We start from the raw sequence: 16,177 nt of genomic DNA, 5'->3' as shown, positions 1-16,177 counted from the left end.
AGTGGCTGGCTCTGGGAGAGTGGCACTGGGGGTGAAGAGAAGTGGATGGATTCTGGAACTAAATGGGCAGTAAACTTCAGACATCACAATCTCCTCTCAGAAATCTCAGCTCAGCAGCTACAAAGTACACCCACTAGGAAGGCAGACTGGATTAGCAGGGAGACAAGGCACCAGACTTGTAATTAGAAAATCTATATTTGATTCTTAGACTTACGGTTGATTAATTAATTCTTATCATTAGCTAAGTGGATTAGGCAAGTCACTTAATCTCTCCAATCCTCAGTTTCTGCATCTGTAACATGGGCATAATAATAATTGCCCTGCCCCACCTGCTAAGGTGGTTGTAAAACTCAAACCAAATATAATGCATGAAGATGTGCTTTGTAAATTGCCATGCACTGCATAATTGTAAAGCAGTCTGAACATTTTTCAGAGACCCAGTCAAACCAAACACAAAAGGAATAGACACAAGAGGAAATGAACAGTCAGCTTCTAATCTGGGCCTCTTACCTGGTACTTCCTTGGCCTATCTTGATTTTGTAGTAGGCCGGGGTTTATTTCCATGGTTCCTTAAATTTTATAAAGCCTTTCGTGGTGAGAAAACTTTGGGAGAATCTTATTAGATACAGCAAAGACCAAAATCAGCACAAAACTCACATATAAAAGCCTTAGCAAAAAAAATAAGGATTTCTCTAGAGGCTCTATATGTGCTTAAATGGCGCAGAGAGCTAAATTGTGAAATTACAAATAAGATGTGGAATGGCATATTTGATTACACAGAGTCATCTTCAATGCCTCATAACATGTAAGAAATTTGAGAGACTGCTTATCCGGCACCGAACGCCGGAGAAATCTGCGGAAGAACTGAGCGAGCTCTAATAGGGCATTGAGAAGACAGAGTGTGGGTTTCCAGAGGAGCCGCATGGGCTCTTCTTCATGCCTGAGGCCCTAATCCCACTTTCTCCCCCATATTTCAAAGGCTCACATGGACATTATTTGGTTTGACTCACTGGAGAATAAACAGAAAGATTAGCTCTGTTTTTCACAGGTAATGAGACTGTGTCATAAAACAATTATAAGGCATGGTCTGTACTCTCAACCAATTTATGACCTAATAGGGTCCAAAGATAGGCCTGTGATATAAAGAGCTGCCCTACTCAGCCCAGTGCTAATGTGGTGTTCTATACCTGGTGGGAGACAGCGTAGCAGAGGCTTTGCAGCCCGGCCACCCTGGAATTAAATCCTGACTCTACTACTTACTGGCCTTGAGGACTTGGATTTCCTCAACTGTAAAGCAAGGATAGCAATGCTTGCCTTAAAATGCTGGTGTAACTAAATGAAATACCATGATACATATAGGGTGCATAGCCTATCACCCCCACACTGGCAGTGTTCAATAGCTATTAACACACCACGTGTGTTATAGATGGCACTTATAACTAAGGGTGTGGTGGAAAGCATCCAGTGACCCAGGGACAGAAAAGAAGGGAGGACTTGGCCTCTTTTGATTCCTAGATGGCACCTGAGTCCTAGCCACAGTATCCCAAGATGCAAATGTTATAGTAACAATGTTGGCAACTGAAGAATTCTGCATTTCTCCAAGTAGAAGCCAAGACAACCAGACAAAAGCAGTTGCCCTCCGCCCAACACCCAACTTCTGCTGGAGCATCCAGAGCCAACCTTCTGTCCCCACCTCTAACCTTCACTTTTCTCTCTCTGCCTCTGGCCACGGGACCTCAGAGGAATCAGAGCTGCTGTGCCAGGTCCATCTGCAGCAGACCAGCCCCTGGAGCCTCTGACGCTGTAGCAGCACCCGGCAGGCAGGTGTGCAAGAGGCACACACAGGAGAGAACAGATTGAGAAGTGCTTTGGGACGTCTCTGGCACAGATGCAAAGGCAGAAGGGGAACTTTTATCTGTGCTCTCTCTTCCCACCCCTCCTAGCAATTCAAGGAGAAGGGTGAGAGATTGGAGATTGGAGCTGTTCTTCCGAATCCAGCAATGTCCTGTGTCCCCTCTTCAAATCCAGGCAAATGATAATGTGACCCTGGAGGTCGACATCAATGCAGATTTATTAAAGCGCATGTGTAAAGGTCCATGCCACTCCCAACCACATACATTTATATTTTGACTATAGAGGGAATATATTAACTCAGCACAGAAGACAAAATAAACAATAAATCTATGTGTGTGGCCAGGCGCTGTGGCTCACACCTGTAATCTCAGCACATTAGGAGGCCGAGGCAGGCGGATAGCCTGAGCTCAGGAGTTTGAGACCACCCTGGGCAACATGGTAAAACCCCATATCTACTAAAATACAAAAAATTAGCCAGGCATTGTGGTGTGTGGCTGAAGTCACAGCTACTCGGGAGGCTGAGGCACGAGAATTGCTTGAGCCCGGGAGACAGAGGTTTCAGTGAGCCAAGATGGCACCACGGCACTCCAGCTTGGGCTACAGAGTGAGACTCCATTTCAAAAAAAAAAAAAAAAATCTGTGTGTGTGTGTGTCTGTGTGTGTGCACAAGCTCATGCATATGTTGAGATAGAAGGGATGGGGAGATAGGACACTTACATATTTTAATTTTATTTTACTTCTTAATCAGTTCTAAATGAATAAGGATGGGACTTACAGATAATGAAGAAACAGGACAAAGACATAAAAAGAAATATTTCTTCTACTAGGCCCTCTTGCTTTTCTTCATGCCATAACTACTTTCCAAGAAGAGTCCACAACAGCATTACAGCATTTCCTAAAATTTGTTGCATTTTATAATTCTTGCACACACGCACACACAGATGCACACACACAATTTAAACGCCATTTCTCAGTCTGAGGAATTTTCAGACTCTGCCTAATGTCTCAGCTAACTCAATCAACAGGTAGATGCTAAACACCCACCATGTGCAGCATACTGTATGAGACATCCCAGAAGACACAACACAAGAAGGCATAAGATTTTCCCTGCGCTTATAATCAGTCACGAAGCCCCACTGATTTGCTCTGCTAAACTTTTCCCTAATCTGCCAGTCCTTCCCTGTGCCTATTGCCCTTATCATCTTTTTTGCAGACCTCCAACCAGTCAGCTCAGATGCCACATCCTCAATCCCCACAGTCCTGACTCAGTCCCCTGCTTTGCTTAATATTCCTGTCTGCATCCTCAGAGACCTTAGGCTTATGTTTTCTGTAGCACTTACCATATGGCATTAAAATCTTGTGTTTTCAGATCTGCTGCTCACTCTACACTGATTGTAACACCTTAAAGGTCCTTTTACCCCTTTCGCACATAGCACAGTATCTACTGCTCTCAGTATCTGCTCCAGTAATGACTGCTCACCGGTGCTCAGCCTCCATCCAACATGTTCTGCCATGTGTTGTATCTGCTCATGTATCCAACAACCTCCCTAACATGTAGGGGCTCCTCAAGGATAGGACCCAATTCATCTTGGAATCTCCCGTGCCCAGGTGGCAGCAGGCTGCAAGATTTCTCTGCAGATTTGTTTGAGGCCTGGGCCCCACTGGGCCATGAGGCCCCAGGCAACTCTTGTTATATCATGCTGAGATGTGGGGAAAGGGATGAGCTGAAAGGAAGGAATTCCAATTTAGATGCTGGATAATGACATAATTTATGGATGAACTAATGTCAGTTCATCGTATTTTCCCCCAAGTTTTTATTTTGAAAATTTTTAAAACTGCGGAAAGTTGAAAATATGGTGAAAACTCATCTTTCGTTACCCTTGATTGCTAATGTTTTGATCTGTTTGTGTTCTCTCTCTCTTTCTCTCTGTGTTTGTGTGTTTATCTCCCTCAGTTGAATATTTTTGCTAAACCATTTGAAAATCAGTTACAGATATCCTAAATTTTCTAAGAACTAGTTACGAACAAATGAAAGAATGAATGAAGCCATACATGAATCCATAAATTTCTGAACTTCGAGTTCTCTATGGCTCTTTCTAACTCTAAGAGTTGCCATGTACCACAAGAGCACACCGACAATAAGCACCCACATTTCACGGGGTAGGGGATGGAGGAGATAATTTTCAGCTAGAACAGTTGGGAAAGGTTTCAGCTAGGCCTGGATGGGGAAGATTTGAATATACTTATGAAGAGGGGAGAACATTCCAGGAGGAAGGGAGTGCAGCAACAATGTACAGTGGGCAGGAGAAGCAAGCCCTCCAGGCACCATGATTGCTCACTATCTGATTTGTATGGAAAATGAAGAAATGAGATTGGCTTTTTTACCCTTCTCATTTCTCTTCATCCACTTCAGAATTCTCAGAGCTAGCATGTTATTCAATTCTTTCGTCACGTGCGATTCTTCATAACATAAAGATTCTGTGGTAAGGTGGGAGGGTCATAGGGTGATCCATGGTCCCAGTTTGGCCGGGACTAAGGGTTTTCTGGGACTCAAGATTTTCAATGCTAAAACCAGGCAAGTCCCAGGCAAATGAGGATGAGATGATCACCCTAGCCCAACTGCAGAGATGGAAAAAAAATGAAAGAAGCCTGATAAAACTTTTAAAACCACTTTTCACCCCTCTCCTACTGTGGGCCCTAGTTCCTGATCTATTTTTAACTTTGGGGACAAAAGGAAATAGTTTTAAAAGTGAAAGAAAATATTCTTTCTCTCCAAGAAGTTTTCTCTCATGCCTTCCCCTCCTAATTTAGGTTAGGTGCACTACCTCAGTGCTACAATATGAAAATTGCTATCATGCATTTACCAATTATTGTGTGGCAATAATCTGTAATCTGTATTCCCCAGATACACAATCCACTCTTTTTTTTTTTTTTTTTTTTTTTTTTTGAGATGGAGTTTCACTCTTGTTGCCCAGGCTGGAATGCAATAGTGAGATCTCGGCTGACTGCAACCTCCACCTCTCGAGTTCAAACGATTCTCCTACCTCAGCCTCCGGAGTAGCTGTGATTACAGGCATGCGCCACCATGCCCTGCTAATTTTGTATTTTTGGTAGAGACGGGGTTTCTCCACGTTTGTCAGGCTGGTCTCAAACTCCCGACCTCAGGTGATCCGCCAGCCCTGGCCTCCCAAAGTGTTGAGATTAGAGGCGTGAGCCACCACGCCCAGCCAATCCATTCTTTAGTAGAATGGACTGTGTCTTATCTTTGCAGCTCCAATATACAGTACAAAGCAAGCAACCCAGCACATATGTGTTGAATGAGTAGGTGCATTTATTGGTTGGTTTATTGGCTGGTTAGATGGTCATGGCTGGTTATGTGAATATTCCACAGTAATAGTGGACCCATCCAAAAGCAGTTGGTGGGCCAGGCTCAGTGGCTCATGCCTGTAATCCCAACACTTTGGGAGGCCAAGGTGAGTGAATTGCTTGAGGTCAGGAGCTTGAGACCAGCCTGACCAACATGGTGAAACCACATCTCTACTAAAAATACAAAAGTTAGCTGGACATGGTGGCACACGCCTGTAATCCCAGCTACTCAGGAGGCTGAGGCAGGAGAATCGCTTGATCCTGGGAGGCGGAGGTTGTAGTGAACTGAGATTGCCCCACTGCACTACAGCCTGAGTGACAAAGCAAGACTTTGTCTCAAAAAAAACAGTGGTTGGTGTACACCTTTCTCCTGGAAACAATGGACTTTATTTGCAGTCTCCATTTTATAAGGAAGGCTGGGGCAGTTTTTGCTGCTGAGCAGAAATCCGTCCTGTTACCCCAGATTTTAGTCTCAGGCATTAACTCTCTAAGCAGAAGGGCTCATGAAGCCTTACGCCACTGAGGCCCTGAAGCTCCCCAGACACTCTTTTAGGTTCAGTGATGAGCCATACAGCTTCCACGAATAGTCCCTGCTTGTGCAGCAGCAGAGCCCAGAGGTGGCAGCAGGCTGCAAAACTTCTCTGAGAATTTGTTCGAGCCTGGGCCCCATTGGGCCATGAGGCCCCAGGCAACTCTTGCTATATCATGCTGAGATGTGGGGAAAGGGATGAACTGAAAGGGAAGGAATTCCAATTTAGATGCAGGATAAAGACATAATTTATAGATAAACTAATGCCAGTTTATTATATTTTCCCCAAGTTTTTATTTTGAAAATTTTAAACCTGCAGAAAGTTGAAAATATGGTGAAAACTCATTTTTCTTTCTCCTTGATTGCTAACGTTTTGATCTGTTTGTTTGTGTGCTCTGTGTGTGTGTGTGTGTGTGTGTGTGTGTGTCTCCCTCAATTGAATATTTTTGCTAAACCATTTGAAAATTAGTTACAGATATCTTAAATTTTCTAAGAACTAGGGTATTATCCTACACAAGCATGATTTTTTTTGCATTACCAAGACAGTTACTTCCCAAGATATTATTACAATAGTATTACCTAAAATACTGTCTATATATACATTTTTCTAATTGTCTTAATAATGTTCTTTATAACTCTTTTTCTGATCCAGAATCCAGTGAAAAAAATCATCTATTGCATGTCATTTTCTTTAGTCTCCTTAGTCTATTTAATCTAGAATGGTCTGTTACTTATTTTTTTATTTCACTTTATCTTTCATGGCTGATAGTTTTGGAGTTCAGGCTAGTTGTCTGGTAGAATGTCCTCTAATCTAAATTTCTATGTTTGTTTCTTCATTATTGAATTCAGATTAGACATGTTTGGCATAAATACTACCTAGCTGATGCTGCATATGTTTCATCCCAGCACATCAGGAAGTTCACAATGCCATTTTGTGTCAATATTGATAATAATCCTACATTGGTGTCAAAAGTTCAGGAGCAGGAACTAGTGAGGCAGTCATTTCCTTCTGTTACTTGGTTAGGGTGATGTTAGCCAGATTTCTCCACCATAAATGCTCCTTTACCCTCTGTAGGTAATGAATAATCCAGGGAGTGAGACGATGGGACTATCCCATTCTCTAATAGCATTCACCCATGCATTAATGGCCTTTGCCTGAATCAGTTACTCCATTGGTTGCTGCAAATGCTACCTCTTCTAATTCTATCATTTCTTCTACAAGTAAAGGCTGAAATTTTTCCGTGAAGAATATCACCACCAACACACATACACATATACCTTTTTTTGTTAACTTTTTATCTTGAAATAATACTAAGCCCACAAGAAGTTGCAAAAATACTACAGAGAGATCCAGCGTACCCCAAACTTATCTTCCCCAGGTGATAATAACACCTTCCATATTATGTTACCAAAACCAGGAAATTGACTCTGGCACAACATGATGAACTAGACTACAGATCTTACTTGTATTTTACCACTTTTTAAAATGCTAACTTTAATTTTAATTTTTTAGTATCACATTGGACTCTATGTTTATTATGTTATACTCCATTACCATCATTATTCTTTTTGATGCTCACATTGTCTCAAGTTTAACTAGTGAGGACTCCATCAAGCCAGCTCATGACTTTTTCTGATACGCCTCCATCCATCTTTCAGCTCTCCTTTGCTTTCTGGGACAAGAAGATGTTCCGGGCTGCAGAACTGTAATTAGCCCTGTCTCTAAGAAGTGTTGGTTTCTTTTAGCAGGAAATGGTATTTAAGAGCTGAGATCTGGGTATTCTAGTAACCATAAGTTTTGATGTCCAGGCATATCTCCTGATCCCAGGTCCCATATGCCCACTGCTTACTGGATATTTCCATGTGTGTAAGCACTACAAACTCAACATGTTAAATACACTTTTTTTTAATCCCCAAACCTGCTGTTCCTTTCATCTGCACAAGTCAAAAACCTCAGAGCCAGCCTTGATTCCTCTCTAATGTGTGATCCATATATCCAAACATTGGGTCATGTATGTTTGTCTCCTAAGTCTCTCAGCACTTGCCCACTTTTCTCACCTCTATTGCCACCGCCGTAGTCCAAGTTGCCCTTTCTTGTCAGGATCATCTCAATAGTCTCCTGGTTTCTTTACTGCCATTCCTGTTCCCCCTCCTTGTTCCTTCAATCTACCCTCCATGTAATAACCAGAGTGATCTTACTAAAATATAAACACTTTGATGCTTTATTGGCTTTATTATAAAAACTAATCTGCTTAACAAAACTTGCAAGAACTGCCACACATCAGGCCTCATCTTTACTCCCTAGTCATATAAACTTATTTCAAAGTTCTGTCCCATGACTTATAAGAAGTGTACTTCTTTCACTCTCTTCACTCAACTAGCTGCTTTACTCAGCCTTTAGCTCTCAGCTTAAATGATCCTTGCTGTCTGCTGTTCATACCCTCATGCAGTCCTGTCTCGCTGAATCATGGCTATTCTGTGTGATCAACAGAATCACTGAATCATGGCTGTTCTGTGTGATCAACAGAATACTGTGAAAGTGACAGTGTGGGACTGCAGAGGCTAGGTCGTAAAAGACATCCCAGTCTCAGCCTTAGCCTCTCTTGGATTGCTCACTCAGTTGGGGGATGCCAGCCGCCATGCTGTGAGGGCACTCAAGCAGCCTGTGGAGAAGGGCATGTGGGCAGACACTGGCCTCTGCACAGCAACCTGCATCATCTTGCCAGCCATGGGATGAGCCATCTTGGAAGTAGATCCAGCCAGCTCCAGGTCAGCCTTCAGATGACATCGCAAGAGGTCCTGGGCCAGAACTGTCCATCTATGCCACTCCCAAATGTCTGATACACAGAGACTATGAGGGTAATACATGTTTATTGTTGTTTTAAGCCAATTAAAAACAAGAAACCAAGTCTAGGTGTTAAGTGAACTGATTGCCACTGGAGTTCGTTGCTTCTAGGCCATTTCAATAGACACATCTGAGTTTAGACTGATTCCTCTCATTGGAATTAAACATCCAGGATTCTTCCTCATCTTTCCCTATCCTGTGTCTGCATACTCCTTCTCCCTGATTCCTAACACCATCAATATGTTTAACTCATTGGCTCAGTCCTACAACATATTCAAAATAGTTTGGGGATTACTGTACCAAAACAACTACCAACAACAAGCTGACTAAATATATTTAAGATGCCGTTACAGATCTTTTTTTTTAGACTATCTCCCACTAAGAATGTACAGTCAGAATGCTGCATTCAAAAGTTTTTGAATTAGTTATTTACTTTCTGTACAGTTAGGTTGTCAATTTCATATATAGTTGGCTTTCTTTGTTTCATTTTATATTTAGCTTTAAGATTTGCTTTGTATTCACCCTTACTGATTTGATTTAATTTCATTTTAACATACGGTATATAAAACATTTATATGATTTATATGTCAAAGTGATATTAAAAGGTATATTCAAAGAAGTCTCAGTACCATCCCTAACCTTGCCACCGTTTTCCCACACACCCGAAATAGGCAACCATTTTCATCAGATTCTGTTTCACGCATCCTACATTTTTTTTTGGAAAAAATAAGCAAATAAGTACATGGGTTTGGAGGGTTTTTTTATTTTTTTCTCATACAAAGGATAACATACTATATGCATTCTTTCACATCTTGCTTCTTGCCCTTAACAACATATCCTGGAAATCATTTCTTATCAGTTGATAGAGAAATGCTTTATTCTTTTTTACATTGTGTGCACTGTGTTGTATGGATGTACCACAGATTATGCAACTTATCTACTTATCTACTACAGAAGGGCAACAACAATTCCAACATTTTGTTACATAAATAACATCTCTAAAAATTACCTTATCACTAGTGGTTCATGTTTGTGGAAATGTATCTCAGAGTAAATCTCAACAAGAAGAAGTGCTAAGTCAAAGGGTAAATGCATAGTTTTCCTAGATATACCACATTCTCCTCCCTGGAAACCGATCATTTTACACTCTCTCCAGAAATTTATGAGTGTATCTCTTTCCTGACAGACTCACTGAAAGTGTGTGTTGTCAACCTTTAGAATTCTGCCAATCTAAGAGGCAAAAAATAGTATCTTAAGTGTAATTTTGTTTTTATATCTCTTATTATAAGTAAGTTTGAGTATTTTTTTGTATGTTTAAAATCCATTTGCATACATTTTTCTGTGAGACAGCTATTTATTTTGCTCATGTTTCTTTCAAGTTTTTGGACTTTCATCTCTTGATTTTCAAATGTTCTATATGTATTAGGGGGATATTAGCCCTTTCTCTGTAATGTCTATTGCATATACTCTTTCCAATTTAGTTACTTGTCTTTTGAATTTGTGATGTTTTTGCCATGCAAAAATTTGGGGTGTTTTTTTTTGTTTTGTTTTGTTTTTTTGTTTTGTTTTTGAGATGGAGTTTTGCTCTTGTTGCCCAGGCTGGAGTGCAGTGGCGCAATCTTGGCTCACCACAACCTCCGCCTCCCGAGTTCAAGCGATTCTCCTGCCTCAGCCTCGTGAGTAGCTGGGATTACAGGCACAAGCCACCAGGCCCAGCTAATTTTTGTATTTTTAGTAGAGATGAGGTTTCACCATGTTGGTCAGGCTGGTCTCAAACTCCCGACCTCAGGTGATCCTCCCACCTCGGCCTCCCAAAGTGCTGGGATTACAGGTGTGAGCCACCGCACCCGGCCAAAAATTTTGGGTTTTAATAGAATGAAATTTGTCAATGTTTTCATATATTAAATCTGGATTTAGAGTCAGGATTAGCAAAGCTTTCTCCATACACATAAAGTAATTCATCCATGTTTTCTTCTAGTTCATAAAGTAATTCACCCATGTTTTCTTTAGTACATTCATGGTTTCATTTTTTTTTTTTTTTTTACATTTAACTCTCTGATCTGTTTGGAGTTTATTTTGAGTGAGGGTGTAGGATATAAATCCATTTTTATCTTTTCCCAAATGGCTATCCAGTTGTCCAACCCTTTATTACTTAAAGTCCATCTATTTCCCAGTACTTCTTGAATTTGCAGGACTTCTACATTACAAGGTAAGTCCTACAGTGAATATGTTGCATGTCAAAACAGAAACCAACACATACAGGATTTTCTTTCTGTGCCTGTTCAATACGAAACATCCAAACTGAAAGGAAGAGAGGATACTGATAAAAAGGGACCAAGAGTTTGGAACTCAGAATTTCTAAATGTACATATATTGCTTAATATTTTTAAGCAATACATGATCATGGCAAAGATTCATATAGTATGAAAGTTGTACAGTGAAAGGTAAAATCATCTTTCTATATCAGATTACAGCCTTTCTAGAAGCAACTACTGTTGTCAATTTCTTATGCATCCATCCAAAGATGATATATGCCTTTGCAGAGAGAGAGAAAATGAGAGAGAGAGAGGGGCTCTAAATGAAAAAGGAAAAGAATGAATGAATTCATACCTAATGAGAGACCCTTGGGTGTTAAGCACACACACATTATCACACTTTATGTCACAATAGTCCTCCTGGTTCTATATTTTTATTCCATGTCACAGATGAAGAATTGAGGTTCAGAGAGGTAAAGTGACTTGTCCAAAGATCTCAGCTAGTAAGTATAGGATGCAGATTTGAATTTCCACTGTCTTCTCTGTACCATGATGTGAACATGCAGGGAGTGGGCGGTCACCACACGGAAATGGCTATTTGGAACTCTTGGAGGCACACTAAGAGCAGCGTTTATAGCCCCCCAAAATGATCTGTCAGTAGGAGGAAAGGGGTATCTGAGCTGCGCCAAGAAATTAACATATTATTTCATATTCTTGTGCTACTTGTCAGGAGCTCTTGATGATGGTAAGGGTGGCCTGAAACCTCCCATCCCCAAACACTTTGAAATTTTTCTAAGCCTTGTTACCAGGAGAGAAAAAAAAAATCAAAAGAAAAACCGGATTGTGTCAAGAAATGTTAGCAGCTATGACTCAAAGATATATAGGGGGGCAGATCTGTTGACTCAGAAGGGTCCATTTCTTAGTCACTTAGCAGCTTTTGCCACACTTTAATATTTTAGAGAAAGAAAGAGATTTACAAAGTGGTAGGGGGAGGTAAAAATAAAAGATTGCAACAGAAGGATTTGCTTCACAACAGCAGTTCGTGGCAGCATGCAAGGAAAATATAGAGGAGAAAGCATTGTTATGCTATTCCAGAGAGAGCGTTTTTGAATAGGAAGTAGACGGGTGTCAATTTCTGTATATTAAAACATTCAAAACACAGTTCCATTCTCACAGAAGTTCTCTCTATTGTAGTGAAAATGTATTTTCTTTCTTATCCTTATGAATTACAGACTCTGTAGAAAAGTATGCATTAAAAGCAGGGGTTATGGGGTGTGGGGGTGCACCTCCCCTGGAAAGTTCACAGGCTGTTTTCAGCTCCTTGGGGATTTTATTGCTGTAGACTATGATCCTTGAACTACTTCATTCCCTAAGATACTGGAATGCTTTACTGGGATGGGACCCTCCAATAAGCACTTTATTGGGCAATGTCAGAGACCAAGTTCATGACCATCCTGTCTATTCCCATCCAATCCCCTATCTACCAATCCCCAATTGTCACCACCACAAAAGGTTTTGGAAGCAATAGAATTCAAGATTCTGTCCCTGAGCTTTACATGTCTTCATTCTGTCTATTCTGTTCCCCAACTCCAACCTGCCTTTCTCTTGCCTTGCATGGATGCCCATCTTTGCATGGATGCCTACATTTGCCTGGATGTCTATCTTTGCCTGGATAGCCATCTTTGCCTGGATACCCATCTTCGCATGGATACCCATCTTTTTGCATGGATGCCCATCTTGTTGCATGGGTGCTCATCTTTGCATGGATACCCATCTTTTTGCATGGATGCCCATATTTTTTGCATGGATGCCCATCTTTGCACAGATCTCCATGCAATCAGCTGTTTTCTCAAGGACAGGCTCTACCCCAGCATCTACCCTCTGATCTCTCAGCCTTCCATTAATTCTCCTTTTCTCCATCCTTTACCTAATTTCCTTCAACTTCTTCTCTACTCAGATTCTAGCCAATGAAATATGCTCTTCTCACTTAGATCTTCTCAACTCTACAGTCAGGAGTATTTCTCTGCTCTTCCTAGCAAGGCTGCACCCCTCCTTCCCATTTAAAAATTCTGTGAAAAAATTCATGATTTATAGCAAATATCCCTCGAATTTTCCAAATGTTTCAAATAACTCCATTCTCACCCCTTAGCATCTGTCTATCAATCCATCAACTAGCATATTTATTAGACACTTGCTGTGTGCTAGACATTGTGCTAATATCAGGGAAAGTGACATTTGTACAGTGCTTTCCAGTTTGGAAGGGATTTTCACATCACTTTTCCTACTTGATCTCCACAGCAACCCCCAAGGTAGGAAGGGCAGAAATAATTGCTAACACCATATTACAGATTAGAAAACTAAAGCCCAGAGAGTCAGATGGCTGCTAGGAAGTGGCAAAGCCAAAATTTCAAACACACATCTTGTTTAAAAGCTTAGGACTGGGTATTAACCATAAAGTATTATGCATGTGCCCATGCATGTACCCCTCTCCAGCCCCTACCTGACACACACCATCTATTTTTATCGTTTTTATTAGTTGTAAGCATGTTTTTCTCTGTTTCTCTAAAGTGTTTGTTCTGTCTTCCCTTTAATCGATAAGGTCCCCATGGACTGGAGCTCAGAGTGGCTCCATAAGCTTGGTGCTAAAAGGGGTAAGGCAAGTCAAATAAATCCACAATTCTTATCGGCAAAGTTGAATAAAGGTTTCAGTGTGCACAGATGCACTCCCATCTGAAACGGGAGTGTGAGGCATCTCGAGCCAGTGCAGGTGGGCTCCCTGGTGTTTTACCCATTTAATAAGTATTAGTGTGTTCTGGAGCAATTTCCATTTTGTCAACACAGCACTGAATGAATCAGCTCTGCAGTCTCCATCCCAGTCACATTCCCTCCCCTTCACACAAAAGCTAGTGTACATGAAAAGCCCCCATAGTGGGCATATAATTATCATCCAGCTGCAAACCCATTTCTCAAGGATCCTTCCCCATTGCTAGAGAGCTGGATTAATCAGCATGGCTCACAGTGGCTTTTGCATCTCTTAATTTACTACCAAACACTCCTTGTCTCCTGAGACGAGATGTTTTGTTACGTGTAATTAGACCGTGCACGCAATCCTACGTGGGACTTGTTATTTTCGCACGGGAGGATTACAGAGCTGTCTCCAGGTGGGGAATGGTGACATGCTGTATGAACAAAGGTATGCTGTGTGTTCATTTGCAAACCTCCACTGGTGTGGCACAGGCTCTGTTGGGGAGATGTTAGGGCTGGAGACACACGCGGGCTCAGCTCTTCGGATTAATTGTCTGGGGCCCAGAGGTTCAGAAGATAATGGCTGAAGCATATGGTTTCTCCCGCTTCTAAGGTTGTCTGTCTCCTGAGACCAAGGCCAGGAACAGCCACCACAGGGCTGAAGGGCCTGGCAGTGACTTCAGCACCAGCCTTCCTGGGACACAGGCAGGGGGCTGGAAAATCTCTGTGTAGAGCTGCCTCTGATTTTAGGGAAAGTGGAGGGGGCTGGGCTTTGAAGGAGTGTCCCTGAGGGCCTTGCTCCCTGATCCTGGGACTTTTCCTTGTGGCAGTTCAGCCCCCTCCTAATACTCAGCATCCCCTGAAATGAAACTCTTAAAGCGCTCTATTACACCAGAAGCAAAATGAAAAGAAAGGACTGAAGCACTCCAGCCTGTTTCAAAAACTCTTCACTGACTTGCTTGAAACCTACACTCATGGCTCAAATTGTACTAGAAAAAGCTGTTTAGCATTAGAGCAAGTCAGTGAAAAATATGCTATGTTTACTTTTTCCCTCCGCTGTTTTGATTTTCCTGTTAATGATCAAGAAGAAACGTCTCCCAGAATCACCTAGGATCCAGTGTTTCACAGAAGCCAGAAGCACGCTGGTGGGACCGGAGGAGAAAGACTTTCAACACCAACCACCAGGCCATCATTAGAGGGCACTAGGGTGTAGAAACACTTCAGATCAGAGGTTCCTGGTTCCTACTTCATCACTCACTAGCTGTGTGACCTTGGGCAAGTCACCTAGCTCTCTGAGCCTCCATCCCTTCGTACATCTGATGATGATAATAGCAGTAGAATCTGACCTACCTCTGGGGCCTTGGTAAAGATTAAATGCGATCATGGAAGTGAAAGAGCTTTGTAAACCATATTCCTCTATACAAAGGACTGTCCTTGTTATTAATAATAATGGCCCTTCCTGCTGATAATAGCTGTCATCTGGGAAGTGGGGTGGGGTTGCTTTTGCAGCAGTGCCCGTCTCCATTACAGCAGAGCCCTTTGTGAAGAAACAGCACCGAGGAGTGACTTGCATGTGCCGTGTCACTCACCAGGTGACATCTCAGGAGACAGCAGTCCAAGGTGCTGAGGAGAAGTGCTACGGCATCCTGTCCCTCAGGATTGACACAGCATAATTGTTTTGACACATGATGGAATTTGTCCTCGCATGGGTCAGGTTAAAAGCACAATACTGATGCTTTTCATCTAATTTCAATTACAGTCATTAAAACCCTTACTCCTGAGTCAAAACTTTCCAAAAAGCCATCAATGACAGCCCATTACAGATGAGTTATTTATAGTGGTGCATGTTAATTTTGCAGTACCACAGACCAATGATTCATGGCTTGGCATTAGTGAGAGATCATTCACTGGGCTGAGTGATCCCTGACATAACAAGCACCGCTCTGTATCTCTGCAGGGACAATTCAAGGCCTCAGACTTAGAGGTCAGCCCCTGTCCGGCACAGAATAGCCAGAGCATCTGGGCCTTGACCCACTATCCAAGGAGACATTCTGCCCTATGGAAGGAAGAATGGGGCCATTTGCTTGGGGATTGGAGTGTAACATCCAGAGGATATCTGGCCGAGATGATATTTGGCTTGAGCCAGACATTTGGCTTTTCTTCTCAATTTATATCTATTCGTATGGGCCTTTAGGAGACCTCATATTATTTGCCACTATTCAATAACTTGGAGGGGATATCTGATACTAACCTGGACTTGATGGAAAAAGATGTCTGTGGGGCCATAGAAAGCCCAGAATCCTTTTATCCAAACTGCTTCAACCTCAGGTTCATAAGTGCCACTTTGAGCGATCAATAGCGGGCCTCTTGATTCTTGGTCTATTTGTAGCTGAAATTCTCCCCCTTGATTAAAAATTCACCAAGAGGCAGCCTGATGTGACATTTATGAGTTCCTGGAAGTCCATAAATGTTGAATGTTAGAAATTAGCACCAAGTCATTCAGATGATAAAAAGCAATAAGCAAGCAAGAGGACTAATACTCGACACTCCTGTATTTTCACTGTCTATCTGTGCAACCTCAAA

The 16,177-nt window shown here is 41.9% G+C and overlaps 1 long non-coding RNA gene across 1 annotated transcript in view; it reads right to left on the bottom strand.

Annotated features, from left to right (window-relative positions):
- LOC129048827 (uncharacterized) overlaps positions 1–16,177 on the bottom strand; it is a 35,678-nt gene that overhangs the window by 5,869 nt on the left and 13,632 nt on the right. The window contains exon 2 of the long non-coding RNA XR_008511505.1: positions 15,846–16,047. This is a non-coding gene — a long non-coding RNA (uncharacterized LOC129048827). The remainder of the gene's footprint in view (positions 1–15,845; positions 16,048–16,177) is intronic.

The sequence above is a fragment of the Pongo abelii genome, chromosome 9 (assembly GCF_028885655.2).
Source record: "Pongo abelii isolate AG06213 chromosome 9, NHGRI_mPonAbe1-v2.0_pri, whole genome shotgun sequence".
NCBI lineage: Eukaryota > Metazoa > Chordata > Mammalia > Primates > Hominidae > Pongo > Pongo abelii.
This window is presented reverse-complemented; position numbering and strand designations above follow the sequence as displayed.